Source organism: Lissotriton vulgaris (genome assembly GCF_964263255.1).
Source record: "Lissotriton vulgaris chromosome 2_1 unlocalized genomic scaffold, aLisVul1.2 SUPER_2_unloc_1, whole genome shotgun sequence".
Taxonomy (NCBI): domain Eukaryota; kingdom Metazoa; phylum Chordata; class Amphibia; order Caudata; family Salamandridae; genus Lissotriton; species Lissotriton vulgaris.
The window spans coordinates 93180-111883 of NW_028240612.1; positions in this window are offsets into that span (position 1 = coordinate 93180).

Here is an 18704-nt window from a genome sequence, read left to right on the forward strand (position 1 = left end):
TATCTCTTTTGACGAAAATCAGCCGTTTTTGCTCGAACATTAAATGCCTCCAAATGGTATTTAATTAACTTCCCGGGGTGAAGAAACCCTTTTTGAGAACTCAGAGTGAGTAAATTGGCCATTTTCATGCACTTTTAACCATTCCATAAATCTTGTGTTTAGGGCCCCTGGAAGCATGAAAATCACTTTAAACATGCTAATTTTAGCTCTAACACTGATGATCCACCTACAAATGTGAACTGACGTTCAAAAATAAAACATTTGAAAACGGACCATTTTCCACATTTCTGAAGCATGAAGTAATGGGGGGGTGTTATCTCTTTTGTCAAAAATCAGCTGTTTTTGCTTGAACATTAAATGCCTCCAAATAGTATTTAATTCACTTCCCGAGCCCCTGGAAGCATGAAAATCACTTTAAACATGCTAATTTTAGCTCTAACACTGATGATCCACCTACAAATGTGAACTGACGTTCAAAAATAAAACATTTGAAAATGGACCATTTTCCACATTTCTGAAGCATGACGTAATGGGGGGGTGTTATCTCTTTTGTCGAAAATCAGCCGTTTTTGCTCGAACATTAAAGGCCTCCAAATGGTATTTAATTAACTTCCCGGGGTAAAGAAACCCTTTTTGAAAACTCAGAGTGAGTAAATTGGCCATTTTCATGCACTTTTAACCATTCCATAAATCTTGTGTTTAGGGCCCCTGGAAGCATGAAAATCACTTTAAACATGCTAATTTTAGCTCTAACACTGATGATCCACCTACAAACGTGAACTGACGTTCAAAAATAAAACATTTGAAAACGGACCATTTTCCACATTTCTGAAGCATGACGTAATGGGGGGGTGTTATCTCTTTTGTCGAAAATCAGCCGTTTTTGCTCGAACATTAAATGCCTCCAAATGGTATTTAATTAACTTCCCAAGCCCCTGGAAGCATGAAAATCACTTTAAACATGCTAATTTTAGCTCTAACACTGATGATCCACCTACAAATGTGAACTGACGTTCAAAAATAAAACATTTGAAAACGGACCATTTTCCACATTTCTGAAGCATGAAGTAATGGGGGGGTGTTATCTCTTTTGTCAAAAATCAGCTGTTTTTGCTTGAACATTAAACGCCTCCAAATAGTATTTAATTCACTTCCCGAGCCCCTGGAAGCATGAAAATCACTTTAAACATGCTAATTTTAGCTCTAACACTGATGATCCACCTACAAATGTGAACTGACGTTCAAAAATAAAACATTTGAAAACGGACCATTTTCCACATTTCTGAAGCATGACGTAATGGGGGGGTGTTATCTCTTTTGTCGAAAATCAGCAGTTTTGGCTCGAACATTAAATGCCTCCAAATGGTATTTAATTAACTTCCCGGGGTGAAGAAACCCTTTTTGAGAACTCAGAGTGAGTAAATTGGCCATTTTCATGGACTTTTAACCATTCCATAAATCTTGTGTTTAGGGCCCCTGGAAGCATGAAAATCACTTTAAACATGCTAATTTTAGCTCTAATACTGATGATCCACCTACAAATGTGAACTGACGTTCAAAAATAAAACATTTGAAAACGGACCATTTTCCACATTTCTGAAGCATGACGTAATGGGGGGGTGTTATCTCTTTTGTCGAAAATCAGCCATTTTGGCTCGAACATTAAATGCCTCCAAATGGTATTTAATTAACTTCCCGGGGTGAAGAAACCCTTTTTGAGAACTCAGAGTGAGTAAATTGGCCATTTTCATGCACTTTTAACCATTCCTTAAATCTTGTGTTTAGGGCCCCTGGAAGCATGAAAATCACTTTAAACATGCTAATTTTAGCTCTAACACTGATGATTCACCTACAAATGTGAACTGACGTTCAAAAATAAAACATTTGAAAACGGACCATTTTCCACATTTCTGAAGCATGACGTAATGGGGGGGTGTTATCTCTTTTGTCAAAAATCAGCAGTTTTTGCTTGAACATTAAATGCCTCCAAATAGTATTTAATTCACTTCCCTAGCCCCTAGACGCATGAAAATCACTTTAAACATGCTAATTTTAGCTCTAACACTGATGATCCACCTACAAATGTGAACTGACGTTCAAAAATAAAACATTTGAAAACGGACCATTTTCCACATTTCTGAAGCATGACGTAATGGGGGGGTGTTATCTCTTTTGTCGAAAATCAGCTGTTTTTGCTTGAACATTAAATGCCTCCAAATAGTATTTAATTCACTTCCCGAGCCCCTGGAAGCGTGAAAATCACTTTAAACATGCTAATTTTAGCTCTAACACTGATGATCCACCTACAAATGTGAACTGACGTTCAAAAATAAAACATTTGAAAACGGACCATTTTCCACATTTCTGAAGCATGACGTAATGGGGGGGTGTTATCTCTTTTGACGAAAATCAGCCGTTTTTGATCGAACATTAAATGCCTCCAAATGGTATTTAATTAACTTCCCGGGGTGAAGAAACCCTTTTTGAGAACTCAGAGTGAGTAAATTGGCTATTTTCATGCACTTTTAACCATTCCATAAATCTTGTGTTTAGGGCCCCTGGAAGCATGAAAATCACTTTAAACATGCTAATTTTAGCTCTAACACTGATGATCCACCTACAAATGTGAACTGACGTTCAAAAATAAAACATTTGAAAACGGACCATTTTCCACATTTCTGAAGCATGAAGTAATGGGGGGGTGTTATCTCTTTTGTCAAAAATCAGCTGTTTTTGCTTGAACATTAAATGCCTCCTAATAGTATTTAATTCACTTCCCGAGCCCCTGGAAGCATGAAAATCACTTTAAACATGCTAATTTTAGCTCTAACACTGATGATCCACCTACAAATGTGAACTGACGTTCAAAAATAAAACATTTGAAAACGGACCATTTTCCACATTTCTGAAGCATGACGTAATTGGGGGGTGTTATCTCTTTTGTCGAAAATCAGCCGTTTTGGCTCGAACATTAAATGCCTCCAAATGGTATTTAATTAACTTCCCGGGGTGAAGAAACCCTTTTTGAGAACTCAGAGTGAGTAAATTGGCCATTTTCATGGACTTTTAACCATTCCATAAATCTTGTGTTTAGGGCCCCTGGAAGCATGAAAATCACTTTAAACATGCTAATTTTAGCTCTAACACTGATGATCCACCTACAAATGTGAACTGACGTTCAAAAATAAAACATTTGAAAACGGACCATTTTCCACATTTCTGAAGGATGAAGTAATGGGGGGGTGTTATCTCTTTTGTCAAAAATCAGCTGTTTTTGCTTGAACATTAAATGCCTCCAAATAGTATTTAATTCACTTCCCGAGCCCCTGGAAGCATGAAAATCACTTTAAACATGCTAATTTTAGCTCTAACACTGATGATCCACCTACAAATGTGAACTGACGTTCAAAAATAAAACATTTGAAAACGGACCATTTTCCACATTTCTGAAGCATGACGTAATTGGGGGGTGTTATCTCTTTTGTCGACAATCAGCCGTTTTGGCTCGAACATTAAATGCCTCCAAATGGTATTTAATTAACTTCCCGGGGTGAAGAAACCCTTTTTGAGAACTCAGAGTGAGTAAATTGGCCATTTCATGGACTTTTAACCATTCCATAAATCTTGTGTTTAGGGCCCCTGGAAGCATGAAAATCACTTTAAACATGCTAATTTTAGCTCTAACACTGATGATCCACCTACAAATGTGAACTGACGTTCAAAAATAAAACATTTGAAAACGGACCATTTTCCACATTTCTGAAGCATGACGTAATGGGGGGGTGTTATCTCTTTTGTCGAAAATCAGCCGTTTTGGCTCGAACATTAAATGCCTCCAAATGGTATTTAATTAACTTCCCGGGGTGAAGAAACCCTTTTTGAGAACTCAGAGTGAGTAAATTGGCCATTTTCATGCACTTTTAACCATTCCTTAAATCTTGTGTTTAGGGCCCCTGGAAGCATGAAAATCACTTTAAACATGCTAATTTTAGCTCTAACACTGATGATTCACCTACAAATGTGAACTGACGTTCAAAGATAAAACATTTGAAAACGGACCATTTTCCACATTTCTGAAGCATGACGTAATGGGGGGGTGTTATCTCTTTTGTCAAAAATCAGCTGTTTTTGCTTGAACATTAAATGCCTCCAAATAGTATTTAATTCACTTCCCGAGCCCCTGGAAGCGTGAAAATCACTTTAAACATGCTAATTTTAGCTCTAACACTGATGATCCACCTACAAATGTGAACTGACGTTCAAAAATAAAACATTTGAAAACGGACCATTTTCCACATTTCTGAAGCATGACGTAATAGGGGGGTGTTATCTCTTTTGTCGAAAATCATCCGTTTTAGCTCGAACATTAAATGCCTCCAAATGGTATTTAATTAACTTCCCGGGGTGAAGAAACCCTTTTTGAGAACTCAGAGTGAGTAAATTGGCCATTTTCATGGACTTTTAACCATTCCATAAATCTTGTGTTTAGGGCCCCTGGAAGCATGAAAATCACTTTAAACATGCTAATTTTAGCTCTAACACTCATGATCCACCTACAAATGTGAACTGACGTTCAAAAATAAAACATTTGAAAACGGACCATTTTCCACATTTCTGAAGCATGACGTAATGGGGGGGGTGTTATCTCTTTTGTCGAAAATCAGCCGTTTTGGCTCGAACATTAAATGCCTCCAAATGGTATTTAATTAACTTCCCGGGGTGAAGAAACCCTTTTTGAGAACTCAGAGTGAGTAAATTGGCCATTTTCATGCACTTTTAACCATTCCTTAAATCTTGTGTTTAGGGCCCCTGGAAGCATGAAAATCACTTTAAACATGCTAATTTTAGCTCTAACACTGATGATTCACCTACAAATGTGAACTGACGTTCAAAGATAAAACATTTGAAAACGGACCATTTTCCACATTTCTGAAGCATGACGTAATGGGGGGGTGTTATCTCTTTTGTCAAAAATCAGCTGTTTTTGCTTGAACATTAAATGCCTCCAAATAGTATTTAATTCACTTCCCGAGCACCTGGAAGCGTGAAAATCACTTTAAACATGCTAATTTTAGCTCTAACACTGATGATCCACCTACAAATGTGAACTGACGTTCAAAAATAAAACATTTGAAAACGGACCATTTTCCACATTTCTGAAGCATGACGTAATAGGGGGGTGTTATCTCTTTTGTCGAAAATCATCCGTTTTAGCTCGAACATTAAATGCCTCCGAATGGTATTTAATTAACTTCCCGGGGTGAAGAAACCCTTTTTGAGAACTCAGAGTGAGTAAATTGGCCATTTTCATGCACTTTTAACCATTCCATAAATCTTGTGTTTAGGGCCCCTGGAAGCATGAAAATCACTTTAAACATGCTAATTTTAGCTCTAACACTGATGATCCACCTACAAATGTGAACTGACGTTCAAAAATAAAACATTTGAAAACGGACCATTTTCCACATTTCTGAAGCATGACGTAATGGGGGGGTGTTATCTCTTTTGTCGAAAATCAGCCGTTTTTGCTCGAACATTAAATGCCTCCAAATGGTATTTAATTAACTTCCCGAGCCCCTGGAAGCATGAAAATCACTTTAAACATGCTAATTTTAGCTCTAACACTGATGATCCACCTACAAATGTGAACTGACGTTCAAAAATAAAACATTTGAAAACGGACCATTTTCCACATTTCTGAAGCATGACGTAATGGGGGGGTGTTATCTCTTTTGTCGAAAATCATCCTTTTTAGCTCGAACATTAAATGCCTCCAAATGGTATTTAATTAACTTCCCGGGATGAAGAAACTTTTTTTGAGAACTCAGAGTGAGTAAATTGGCCATTTTCATGCACTTTTAACCATTCCATAAATCTTGTGTTTAGGGCCCCTGAAAGCATGAAAATCACTTTAAACATGCTAATTTTAGCTGTAACACTGATGATCCACCTACAAACGTGAACTGACGTTCAAAAATAAAACATTTGAAAACGGACCATTTTCCACATTTCTGAAGCATGACGTAATGGGGGGGTGTTATCTCTTTTGTCAAAAATCAGCTGTTTTTGCTTGAACATTAAATGCCTCCAAATAGTATTTAATTCACTTCCCGAGCCCCTGGAAGCGTGAAAATCACTTTAAACATGCTAATTTTAGCTCTAACACTGATGATCCACCTACAAATGTGAACTGACGTTCAAAAATAAAACATTTGAAAACGGACCATTTTCCACATTTCTGAAGAATGACGTAATAGGGGGGTGTTATCTCTTTTGTCGAAAATCATCCGTTTTAGCTCAAACATTAAATGCCTCCAAATGGTATTTAATTAACTTCCCGGGGTGAAGAAACCCTTTTTGAGAACTCAGAGTGAGTAAATTGGCCATTTTCATGCACTTTTAACCATTCCATAAATCTTGTGTTTAGGGCCCCTGGAAGCATGAAAATCACTTTAAACATGCTAATTTTAGCTCTAACACTGATGATCCACCTACAAATGTGAACTGACGTTCAAAAATAAAACATTTGAAAACAGACCATTTTCCACATTTCTGAAGCATGACGTAATGGGGGGGGGGTGTTATCTCTTTTGTCGAAAATCAGCCGTTTTTGCTCGAACATTAAATGCCTCCAAATGGTATTTAATTAACTTCCCGAGCCCCTGGAAGCATGAAAATCACTTTAAACCTGCTAATTTTAGCTCTAACACTGATGATCCACCTACAAATGTGAACTGACGTTCAAAAATAAAACATTTGAAAACGGACCATTTTCCACATTTCTGAAGCATGACGTAATGGGGGGGTGTTATCTCTTTTGTCGAAAATCATCCGTTTTAGCTCGAACATTAAATGCCTCCAAATGGTATTTAATTAACTTCCCGGGATGAAGAAACCTTTTTTGAGAACTCAGAGTGAGTAAATTGGCCATTTTCATGCACTTTTAACCATTCCATAAATCTTGTGTTTAGGGCCCCTGAAAGCATGAAAATCACTTTAAACATGCTAATTTTAGCTGTAACACTGATGATCCACCTACAAACGTGAACTGACGTTCAAAAATAAAACATTTGAAAACGGACCATTTTCTACATTTCTGAAGCATGACGTAATGGGGGGGTGTTATCTCTTTTGACGAAAATCAGCCGTTTTTGCTCGAACATTAAATGCCTCCAAATGGTATTTAATTAACTTCCCGGGGTGAAGAAACTCTTTTTGAGAACTCAGAGTGAGTAAATTGGCCATTTTCATGCACTTTTAACCATTCCATAAATCTTGTGTTTAGGGCCCCTGGAAGCATGAAAATCACTTTAAACATGCTAATTTTAGCTCTAACACTGATGATCCACCTACAAATGTGAACTGACGTTCAAAAATAAAACATTTGAAAACGGACCATTTTCCACATTTCTGAAGCATGAAGTAATGGGGGGGTGTTATCTCTTTTGTCAAAAATCAGCTGTTTTTGCTTGAACATTAAATGCCTCCAAATAGTATTTAATTCACTTCCCGAGCCCCTGGAAGAATGAAAATCACTTTAAACATGCTAATTTTAGCTCTAACACTGATGATCCACCTACAAATGTGAACTGACGTTCAAAAATAAAACATTTGAAAACGGACCATTTTCCACATTTCTGAAGCATGAAGTAATGGGGGGGTGTTATCTCTTTTGTCAAAAATCAGCTGTTTTTGCTTGAACATTAAATGCCTCCAAATAGTATTTAATTCACTTCCCGAGCCCCTGGAAGCATGAAAATCACTTTAAACATGCTAATTTTAGCTCTAACACTGATGATCCACCTACAAATGTGAACTGACGTTCAAAAATAAAACATTTGAAAACGGACCATTTTCCACATTTCTGAAGCATGACGTAATGGGGGGGTGTTATCTCTTTTGTCGAAAATCAGCAGTTTTGGCTCGAACATTAAATGCCTCCAAATGGTATTTAATTAACTTCCCGGGGTGAAGAAACCCTTTTTGAGAACTCAGAGTGAGTAAATTGGCCATTTTCATGGACTTTTAACCATTCCATAAATCTTGTGTTTAGGGCCCCTGGAAGCATGAAAATCACTTTAAACATGCTAATTTTAGCTCTAATACTGATGATCCACCTACAAATGTGAACTGACGTTCAAAAATAAAACATTTGAAAACGGACCATTTTCCACATTTCTGAAGCATGACGTAATGGGGGGGTGTTATCTCTTTTGTCGAAAATCAGCCATTTTGGCTCGAACATTAAATGCCTCCAAATGGTATTTAATTAACTTCCCGGGGTGAAGAAACCCTTTTTGAGAACTCAGAGTGAGTAAATTGGCCATTTTCATGCACTTTTAACCATTCCATAAATCTTGTGTTTAGGGCCCCTGGAAGCATGAAAATCACTTTAAACATGCTAATTTTAGCTCTAACACTGATGATCCACCTACAAATGTGAACTGACGTTCAAAAATAAAACATTTGAAAACGGACCATTTTCCACATTTCTGAAGCATGACGTAATGGGGGGGTGTTATCTCTTTTGTCGAAAATCAGCCGTTTTTGCTCGAACATTAAATGCCTCCAAATGGTATTTAATTAACTTCCCGAGCCCCTGGAAGCATGAAAATCACTTTAAACATGCTAATTTTAGCTCTAACACTGATGATCCACCTACAAATGTGAACTGACGTTCAAAAATAAAACATTTGAAAACGGACCATTTTCCACATTTCTGAAGCATGACGTAATGGGGGGGTGTTATCTCTTTTGTCGAAAATCATCCTTTTTAGCTCGAACATTAAATGCCTCCAAATGGTATTTAATTAACTTCCCGGGATGAAGAAACTTTTTTTGAGAACTCAGAGTGAGTAAATTGGCCATTTTCATGCACTTTTAACCATTCCATAAATCTTGTGTTTAGGGCCCCTGAAAGCATGAAAATCACTTTAAACATGCTAATTTTAGCTGTAACACTGATGATCCACCTACAAACGTGAACTGACGTTCAAAAATAAAACATTTGAAAACGGACCATTTTCCACATTTCTGAAGCATGACGTAATGGGGGGGTGTTATCTCTTTTGTCAAAAATCAGCTGTTTTTGCTTGAACATTAAATGCCTCCAAATAGTATTTAATTCACTTCCCGAGCCCCTGGAAGCGTGAAAATCACTTTAAACATGCTAATTTTAGCTCTAACACTGATGATCCACCTACAAATGTGAACTGACGTTCAAAAATAAAACATTTGAAAACGGACCATTTTCCACATTTCTGAAGAATGACGTAATAGGGGGGTGTTATCTCTTTTGTCGAAAATCATCCGTTTTAGCTCAAACATTAAATGCCTCCAAATGGTATTTAATTAACTTCCCGGGGTGAAGAAACCCTTTTTGAGAACTCAGAGTGAGTAAATTGGCCATTTTCATGCACTTTTAACCATTCCATAAATCTTGTGTTTAGGGCCCCTGGAAGCATGAAAATCACTTTAAACATGCTAATTTTAGCTCTAACACTGATGATCCACCTACAAATGTGAACTGACGTTCAAAAATAAAACATTTGAAAACAGACCATTTTCCACATTTCTGAAGCATGACGTAATGGGGGGGGGGTGTTATCTCTTTTGTCGAAAATCAGCCGTTTTTGCTCGAACATTAAATGCCTCCAAATGGTATTTAATTAACTTCCCGAGCCCCTGGAAGCATGAAAATCACTTTAAACCTGCTAATTTTAGCTCTAACACTGATGATCCACCTACAAATGTGAACTGACGTTCAAAAATAAAACATTTGAAAACGGACCATTTTCCACATTTCTGAAGCATGACGTAATGGGGGGGTGTTATCTCTTTTGTCGAAAATCATCCGTTTTAGCTCGAACATTAAATGCCTCCAAATGGTATTTAATTAACTTCCCGGGATGAAGAAACCTTTTTTGAGAACTCAGAGTGAGTAAATTGGCCATTTTCATGCACTTTTAACCATTCCATAAATCTTGTGTTTAGGGCCCCTGAAAGCATGAAAATCACTTTAAACATGCTAATTTTAGCTGTAACACTGATGATCCACCTACAAACGTGAACTGACGTTCAAAAATAAAACATTTGAAAACGGACCATTTTCTACATTTCTGAAGCATGACGTAATGGGGGGGTGTTATCTCTTTTGACGAAAATCAGCCGTTTTTGCTCGAACATTAAATGCCTCCAAATGGTATTTAATTAACTTCCCGGGGTGAAGAAACTCTTTTTGAGAACTCAGAGTGAGTAAATTGGCCATTTTCATGCACTTTTAACCATTCCATAAATCTTGTGTTTAGGGCCCCTGGAAGCATGAAAATCACTTTAAACATGCTAATTTTAGCTCTAACACTGATGATCCACCTACAAATGTGAACTGACGTTCAAAAATAAAACATTTGAAAACGGACCATTTTCCACATTTCTGAAGCATGAAGTAATGGGGGGGTGTTATCTCTTTTGTCAAAAATCAGCTGTTTTTGCTTGAACATTAAATGCCTCCAAATAGTATTTAATTCACTTCCCGAGCCCCTGGAAGAATGAAAATCACTTTAAACATGCTAATTTTAGCTCTAACACTGATGATCCACCTACAAATGTGAACTGACGTTCAAAAATAAAACATTTGAAAACGGACCATTTTCCACATTTCTGAAGCATGAAGTAATGGGGGGGTGTTATCTCTTTTGTCAAAAATCAGCTGTTTTTGCTTGAACATTAAATGCCTCCAAATAGTATTTAATTCACTTCCCGAGCCCCTGGAAGCATGAAAATCACTTTAAACATGCTAATTTTAGCTCTAACACTGATGATCCACCTACAAATGTGAACTGACGTTCAAAAATAAAACATTTGAAAACGGACCATTTTCCACATTTCTGAAGCATGACGTAATGGGGGGGTGTTATCTCTTTTGTCGAAAATCAGCAGTTTTGGCTCGAACATTAAATGCCTCCAAATGGTATTTAATTAACTTCCCGGGGTGAAGAAACCCTTTTTGAGAACTCAGAGTGAGTAAATTGGCCATTTTCATGGACTTTTAACCATTCCATAAATCTTGTGTTTAGGGCCCCTGGAAGCATGAAAATCACTTTAAACATGCTAATTTTAGCTCTAATACTGATGATCCACCTACAAATGTGAACTGACGTTCAAAAATAAAACATTTGAAAACGGACCATTTTCCACATTTCTGAAGCATGACGTAATGGGGGGGTGTTATCTCTTTTGTCGAAAATCAGCCATTTTGGCTCGAACATTAAATGCCTCCAAATGGTATTTAATTAACTTCCCGGGGTGAAGAAACCCTTTTTGAGAACTCAGAGTGAGTAAATTGGCCATTTTCATGCACTTTTAACCATTCCTTAAATCTTGTGTTTAGGGCCCCTGGAAGCATGAAAATCACTTTAAACATGCTAATTTTAGCTCTAACACTGATGATTCACCTACAAATGTGAACTGACGTTCAAAAATAAAACATTTGAAAACGGACCATTTTCCACATTTCTGAAGCATGACGTAATGGGGGGGTGTTATCTCTTTTGTCAAAAATCAGCAGTTTTTGCTTGAACATTAAATGCCTCCAAATAGTATTTAATTCACTTCCCTAGCCCCTAGACGCATGAAAATCACTTTAAACATGCTAATTTTAGCTCTAACACTGATGATCCACCTACAAATGTGAACTGACGTTCAAAAATAAAACATTTGAAAACGGACCATTTTCCACATTTCTGAAGCATGACGTAATGGGGGGGTGTTATCTCTTTTGTCGAAAATCAGCTGTTTTTGCTTGAACATTAAATGCCTCCAAATAGTATTTAATTCACTTCCCGAGCCCCTGGAAGCGTGAAAATCACTTTAAACATGCTAATTTTAGCTCTAACACTGATGATCCACCTACAAATGTGAACTGACGTTCAAAAATAAAACATTTGAAAACGGACCATTTTCCACATTTCTGAAGCATGACGTAATGGGGGGGTGTTATCTCTTTTGACGAAAATCAGCCGTTTTTGCTCGAACATTAAATGCCTCCAAATGGTATTTAATTAACTTCCCGGGGTGAAGAAACCCTTTTTGAGAACTCAGAGTGAGTAAATTGGCTATTTTCATGCACTTTTAACCATTCCATAAATCTTGTGTTTAGGGCCCCTGGAAGCATGAAAATCACTTTAAACATGCTAATTTTAGCTCTAACACTGATGATCCACCTACAAATGTGAACTGACGTTCAAAAATAAAACATTTGAAAACGGACCATTTTCCACATTTCTGAAGCATGAAGTAATGGGGGGGTGTTATCTCTTTTGTCAAAAATCAGCTGTTTTTGCTTGAACATTAAATGCCTCCAAATAGTATTTAATTCACTTCCCGAGCCCCTGGAAGCATGAAAATCACTTTAAACATGCTAATTTTAGCTCTAACACTGATGATCCACCTACAAATGTGAACTGACGTTCAAAAATAAAACATTTGAAAACGGACCATTTTCCACATTTCTGAAGCATGACGTAATTGGGGGGTGTTATCTCTTTTGTCGAAAATCAGCCGTTTTGGCTCGAACATTAAATGCCTCCAAATGGTATTTAATTAACTTCCCGGGGTGAAGAAACCCTTTTTGAGAACTCAGAGTGAGTAAATTGGCCATTTTCATGGACTTTTAACCATTCCATAAATCTTGTGTTTAGGGCCCCTGGAAGCATGAAAATCACTTTAAACATGCTAATTTTAGCTCTAACACTGATGATCCACCTACAAATGTGAACTGACGTTCAAAAATAAAACATTTGAAAACGGACCATTTTCCACATTTCTGAAGGATGAAGTAATGGGGGGGTGTTATCTCTTTTGTCAAAAATCAGCTGTTTTTGCTTGAACATTAAATGCCTCCAAATAGTATTTAATTCACTTCCCGAGCCCCTGGAAGCATGAAAATCACTTTAAACATGCTAATTTTAGCTCTAACACTGATGATCCACCTACAAATGTGAACTGACGTTCAAAAATAAAACATTTGAAAACGGACCATTTTCCACATTTCTGAAGCATGACGTAATTGGGGGGTGTTATCTCTTTTGTCGACAATCAGCCGTTTTGGCTCGAACATTAAATGCCTCCAAATGGTATTTAATTAACTTCCCGGGGTGAAGAAACCCTTTTTGAGAACTCAGAGTGAGTAAATTGGCCATTTCATGGACTTTTAACCATTCCATAAATCTTGTGTTTAGGGCCCCTGGAAGCATGAAAATCACTTTAAACATGCTAATTTTAGCTCTAACACTGATGATCCACCTACAAATGTGAACTGACGTTCAAAAATAAAACATTTGAAAACGGACCATTTTCCACATTTCTGAAGCATGACGTAATGGGGGGGTGTTATCTCTTTTGTCGAAAATCAGCCGTTTTGGCTCGAACATTAAATGCCTCCAAATGGTATTTAATTAACTTCCCGGGGTGAAGAAACCCTTTTTGAGAACTCAGAGTGAGTAAATTGGCCATTTTCATGCACTTTTAACCATTCCTTAAATCTTGTGTTTAGGGCCCCTGGAAGCATGAAAATCACTTTAAACATGCTAATTTTAGCTCTAACACTGATGATTCACCTACAAATGTGAACTGACGTTCAAAGATAAAACATTTGAAAACGGACCATTTTCCACATTTCTGAAGCATGACGTAATGGGGGGGTGTTATCTCTTTTGTCAAAAATCAGGTGTTTTTGCTTGAACATTAAATGCCTCCAAATAGTATTTAATTCACTTCCCGAGCCCCTGGAAGCGTGAAAATCACTTTAAACATGCTAATTTTAGCTCTAACACTGATGATCCACCTACAAATGTGAACTGACGTTCAAAAATAAAACATTTGAAAACGGACCATTTTCCACATTTCTGAAGCATGACGTAATAGGGGGGTGTTATCTCTTTTGTCGAAAATCATCCGTTTTAGCTCGAACATTAAATGCCTCCAAATGGTATTTAATTAACTTCCCGGGGTGAAGAAACCCTTTTTGAGAACTCAGAGTGAGTAAATTGGCCATTTTCATGGACTTTTAACCATTCCATAAATCTTGTGTTTAGGGCCCCTGGAAGCATGAAAATCACTTTAAACATGCTAATTTTAGCTCTAACACTGATGATCCACCTACAAATGTGAACTGACGTTCAAAAATAAAACATTTGAAAACGGACCATTTTCCACATTTCTGAAGCATGACGTAATGGGGGGGGGTGTTATCTCTTTTGTCGAAAATCAGCCGTTTTGGCTCGAACATTAAATGCCTCCAAATGGTATTTAATTAACTTCCCGGGGTGAAGAAACCCTTTTTGAGAACTCAGAGTGAGTAAATTGGCCATTTTCATGCACTTTTAACCATTCCTTAAATCTTGTGTTTAGGGCCCCTGGAAGCATGAAAATCACTTTAAACATGCTAATTTTAGCTCTAACACTGATGATTCACCTACAAATGTGAACTGACGTTCAAAGATAAAACATTTGAAAACGGACCATTTTCCACATTTCTGAAGCATGACTTAATGGGGGGGTGTTATCTCTTTTGTCAAAAATCAGCTGTTTTTGCTTGAACATTAAATGCCTCCAAATAGTATTTAATTCACTTCCCGAGCACCTGGAAGCGTGAAAATCACTTTAAACATGCTAATTTTAGCTCTAACACTGATGATCCACCTACAAATGTGAACTGACGTTCAAAAATAAAACATTTGAAAACGGACCATTTTCCACATTTCTGAAGCATGACGTAATAGGGGGGTGTTATCTCTTTTGTCGAAAATCATCCGTTTTAGCTCGAACATTAAATGCCTCCGAATGGTATTTAATTAACTTCCCGGGGTGAAGAAACCCTTTTTGAGAACTCAGAGTGAGTAAATTGGCCATTTTCATGCACTTTTAACCATTCCATAAATCTTGTGTTTAGGGCCCCTGGAAGCATGAAAATCACTTTAAACATGCTAATTTTAGCTCTAACACTGATGATCCACCTACAAATGTGAACTGACGTTCAAAAATAAAACATTTGAAAACGGACCATTTTCCACATTTCTGAAGCATGACGTAATGGGGGGGTGTTATCTCTTTTGTCGAAAATCAGCCGTTTTTGCTCGAACATTAAATGCCTCCAAATGGTATTTAATTAACTTCCCGAGCCCCTGGAAGCATGAAAATCACTTTAAACATGCTAATTTTAGCTCTAACACTGATGATCCACCTACAAATGTGAACTGACGTTCAAAAATAAAACATTTGAAAACGGACCATTTTCCACATTTCTGAAGCATGACGTAATGGGGGGGGTGTTATCTCTTTTGTCGAAAATCATCCTTTTTAGCTCGAACATTAAATGCCTCCAAATGGTATTTAATTAACTTCCCGGGATGAAGAAACTTTTTTTGAGAACTCAGAGTGAGTAAATTGGCCATTTTCATGCACTTTTAACCATTCCATAAATCTTGTGTTTAGGGCCCCTGAAAGCATGAAAATCACTTTAAACATGCTAATTTTAGCTGTAACACTGATGATCCACCTACAAACGTGAACTGACGTTCAAAAATAAAACATTTGAAAACGGACCATTTTCCACATTTCTGAAGCATGACGTAATGGGGGGGTGTTATCTCTTTTGTCAAAAATCAGCTGTTTTTGCTTGAACATTAAATGCCTCCAAATAGTATTTAATTCACTTCCCGAGCCCCTGGAAGCGTGAAAATCACTTTAAACATGCTAATTTTAGCTCTAACACTGATGATCCACCTACAAATGTGAACTGACGTTCAAAAATAAAACATTTGAAAACGGACCATTTTCCACATTTCTGAAGAATGACGTAATAGGGGGGTGTTATCTCTTTTGTCGAAAATCATCCGTTTTAGCTCAAACATTAAATGCCTCCAAATGGTATTTAATTAACTTCCCGGGGTGAAGAAACCCTTTTTGAGAACTCAGAGTGAGTAAATTGGCCATTTTCATGCACTTTTAACCATTCCATAAATCTTGTGTTTAGGGCCCCTGGAAGCATGAAAATCACTTTAAACATGCTAATTTTAGCTCTAACACTGATGATCCACCTACAAATGTGAACTGACGTTCAAAAATAAAACATTTGAAAACAGACCATTTTCCACATTTCTGAAGCATGACGTAATGGGGGGGGGTGTTATCTCTTTTGTCGAAAATCAGCCGTTTTTGCTCGAACATTAAATGCCTCCAAATGGTATTTAATTAACTTCCCGAGCCCCTGGAAGCATGAAAATCACTTTAAACCTGCTAATTTTAGCTCTAACACTGATGATCCACCTACAAATGTGAACTGACGTTCAAAAATAAAACATTTGAAAACGGACCATTTTCCACATTTCTGAAGCATGACGTAATGGGGGGGTGTTATCTCTTTTGTCGAAAATCATCCGTTTTAGCTCGAACATTAAATGCCTCCAAATGGTATTTAATTAACTTCCCGGGATGAAGAAACCTTTTTTGAGAACTCAGAGTGAGTAAATTGGCCATTTTCATGCACTTTTAACCATTCCATAAATCTTGTGTTTAGGGCCCCTGAAAGCATGAAAATCACTTTAAACATGCTAATTTTAGCTGTAACACTGATGATCCACCTACAAACGTGAACTGACGTTCAAAAATAAAACATTTGAAAACGGACCATTTTCTACATTTCTGAAGCATGACGTAATGGGGGGGTGTTATCTCTTTTGACGAAAATCAGCCGTTTTTGCTCGAACATTAAATGCCTCCAAATGGTATTTAATTAACTTCCCGGGGTGAAGAAACTCTTTTTGAGAACTCAGAGTGAGTAAATTGGCCATTTTCATGCACTTTTAACCATTCCATAAATCTTGTGTTTAGGGCCCCTGGAAGCATGAAAATCACTTTAAACATGCTAATTTTAGCTCTAACACTGATGATCCACCTACAAATGTGAACTGACGTTCAAAAATAAAACATTTGAAAACGGACCATTTTCCACATTTCTGAAGCATGAAGTAATGGGGGGGTGTTATCTCTTTTGTCAAAAATCAGCTGTTTTTGCTTGAACATTAAATGCCTCCAAATAGTATTTAATTCACTTCCCGAGCCCCTGGAAGAATGAAAATCACTTTAAACATGCTAATTTTAGCTCTAACACTGATGATCCACCTACAAATGTGAACTGACGTTCAAAAATAAAACATTTGAAAACGGACCATTTTCCACATTTCTGAAGCATGACGTAATGGGGGGGTGTTATCTCTTTTGTCGAAAATCATCCTTTTTAGCTCGAACATTAAATGCCTCCAAATGGTATTTAATTAACTTCCCGGGATGAAGAAACTTTTTTTGAGAACTCAGAGTGAGTAAATTGGCCATTTTCATGCACTTTTAACCATTCCATAAATCTTGTGTTTAGGGCCCCTGAAAGCATGAAAATCACTTTAAACATGCTAATTTTAGCTGTAACACTGATGATCCACCTACAAACGTGAACTGACGTTCAAAAATAAAACATTTGAAAACGGACCATTTTCCACATTTCTGAAGCATGACGTAATGGGGGGGTGTTATCTCTTTTGTCAAAAATCAGCTGTTTTTGCTTGAACATTAAATGCCTCCAAATAGTATTTAATTCACTTCCCGAGCCCCTGGAAGCGTGAAAATCACTTTAAACATGCTAATTTTAGCTCTAACACTGATGATCCACCTACAAATGTGAACTGACGTTCAAAAATAAAACATTTGAAAACGGACCATTTTCCACATTTCTGAAGAATGACGTAATAGGGGGGTGTTATCTCTTTTGTCGAAAATCATCCGTTTTAGCTCAAACATTAAATGCCTCCAAATGGTATTTAATTAACTTCCCGGGGTGAAGAAACCCTTTTTGAGAACTCAGAGTGAGTAAATTGGCCATTTTCATGCACTTTTAACCATTCCATAAATCTTGTGTTTAGGGCCCCTGGAAGCATGAAAATCACTTTAAACATGCTAATTTTAGCTCTAACACTGATGATCCACCTACAAATGTGAACTGACGTTCAAAAATAAAACATTTGAAAACAGACCATTTTCCACATTTCTGAAGCATGACGTAATGGGGGGGGGGTGTTATCTCTTTTGTCGAAAATCAGCCGTTTTTGCTCGAACATTAAATGCCTCCAAATGGTATTTAATTAACTTCCCGAGCCCCTGGAAGCATGAAAATCACTTTAAACCTGCTAATTTTAGCTCTAACACTGATGATCCACCTACAAATGTGAACTGACGTTCAAAAATAAAACATTTGAAAACGGACCATTTTCCACATTTCTGAAGCATGACGTAATGGGGGGGTGTTATCTCTTTTGTCGAAAATCATCCGTTTTAGCTCGAACATTAAATGCCTCCAAATGGTATTTAATTAACTTCCCGGGATGAAGAAACCTTTTTTGAGAACTCAGAGTGAGTAAATTGGCCATTTTCATGCACTTTTAACCATTCCATAAATCTTGTGTTTAGGGCCCCTGAAAGCATGAAAATCACTTTAAACATGCTAATTTTAGCTGTAACACTGATGATCCACCTACAAACGTGAACTGACGTTCAAAAATAAAACATTTGAAAACGGACCATTTTCTACATTTCTGAAGCATGACGTAATGGGGGGGTGTTATCTCTTTTGACGAAAATCAGCCGTTTTTGCTCGA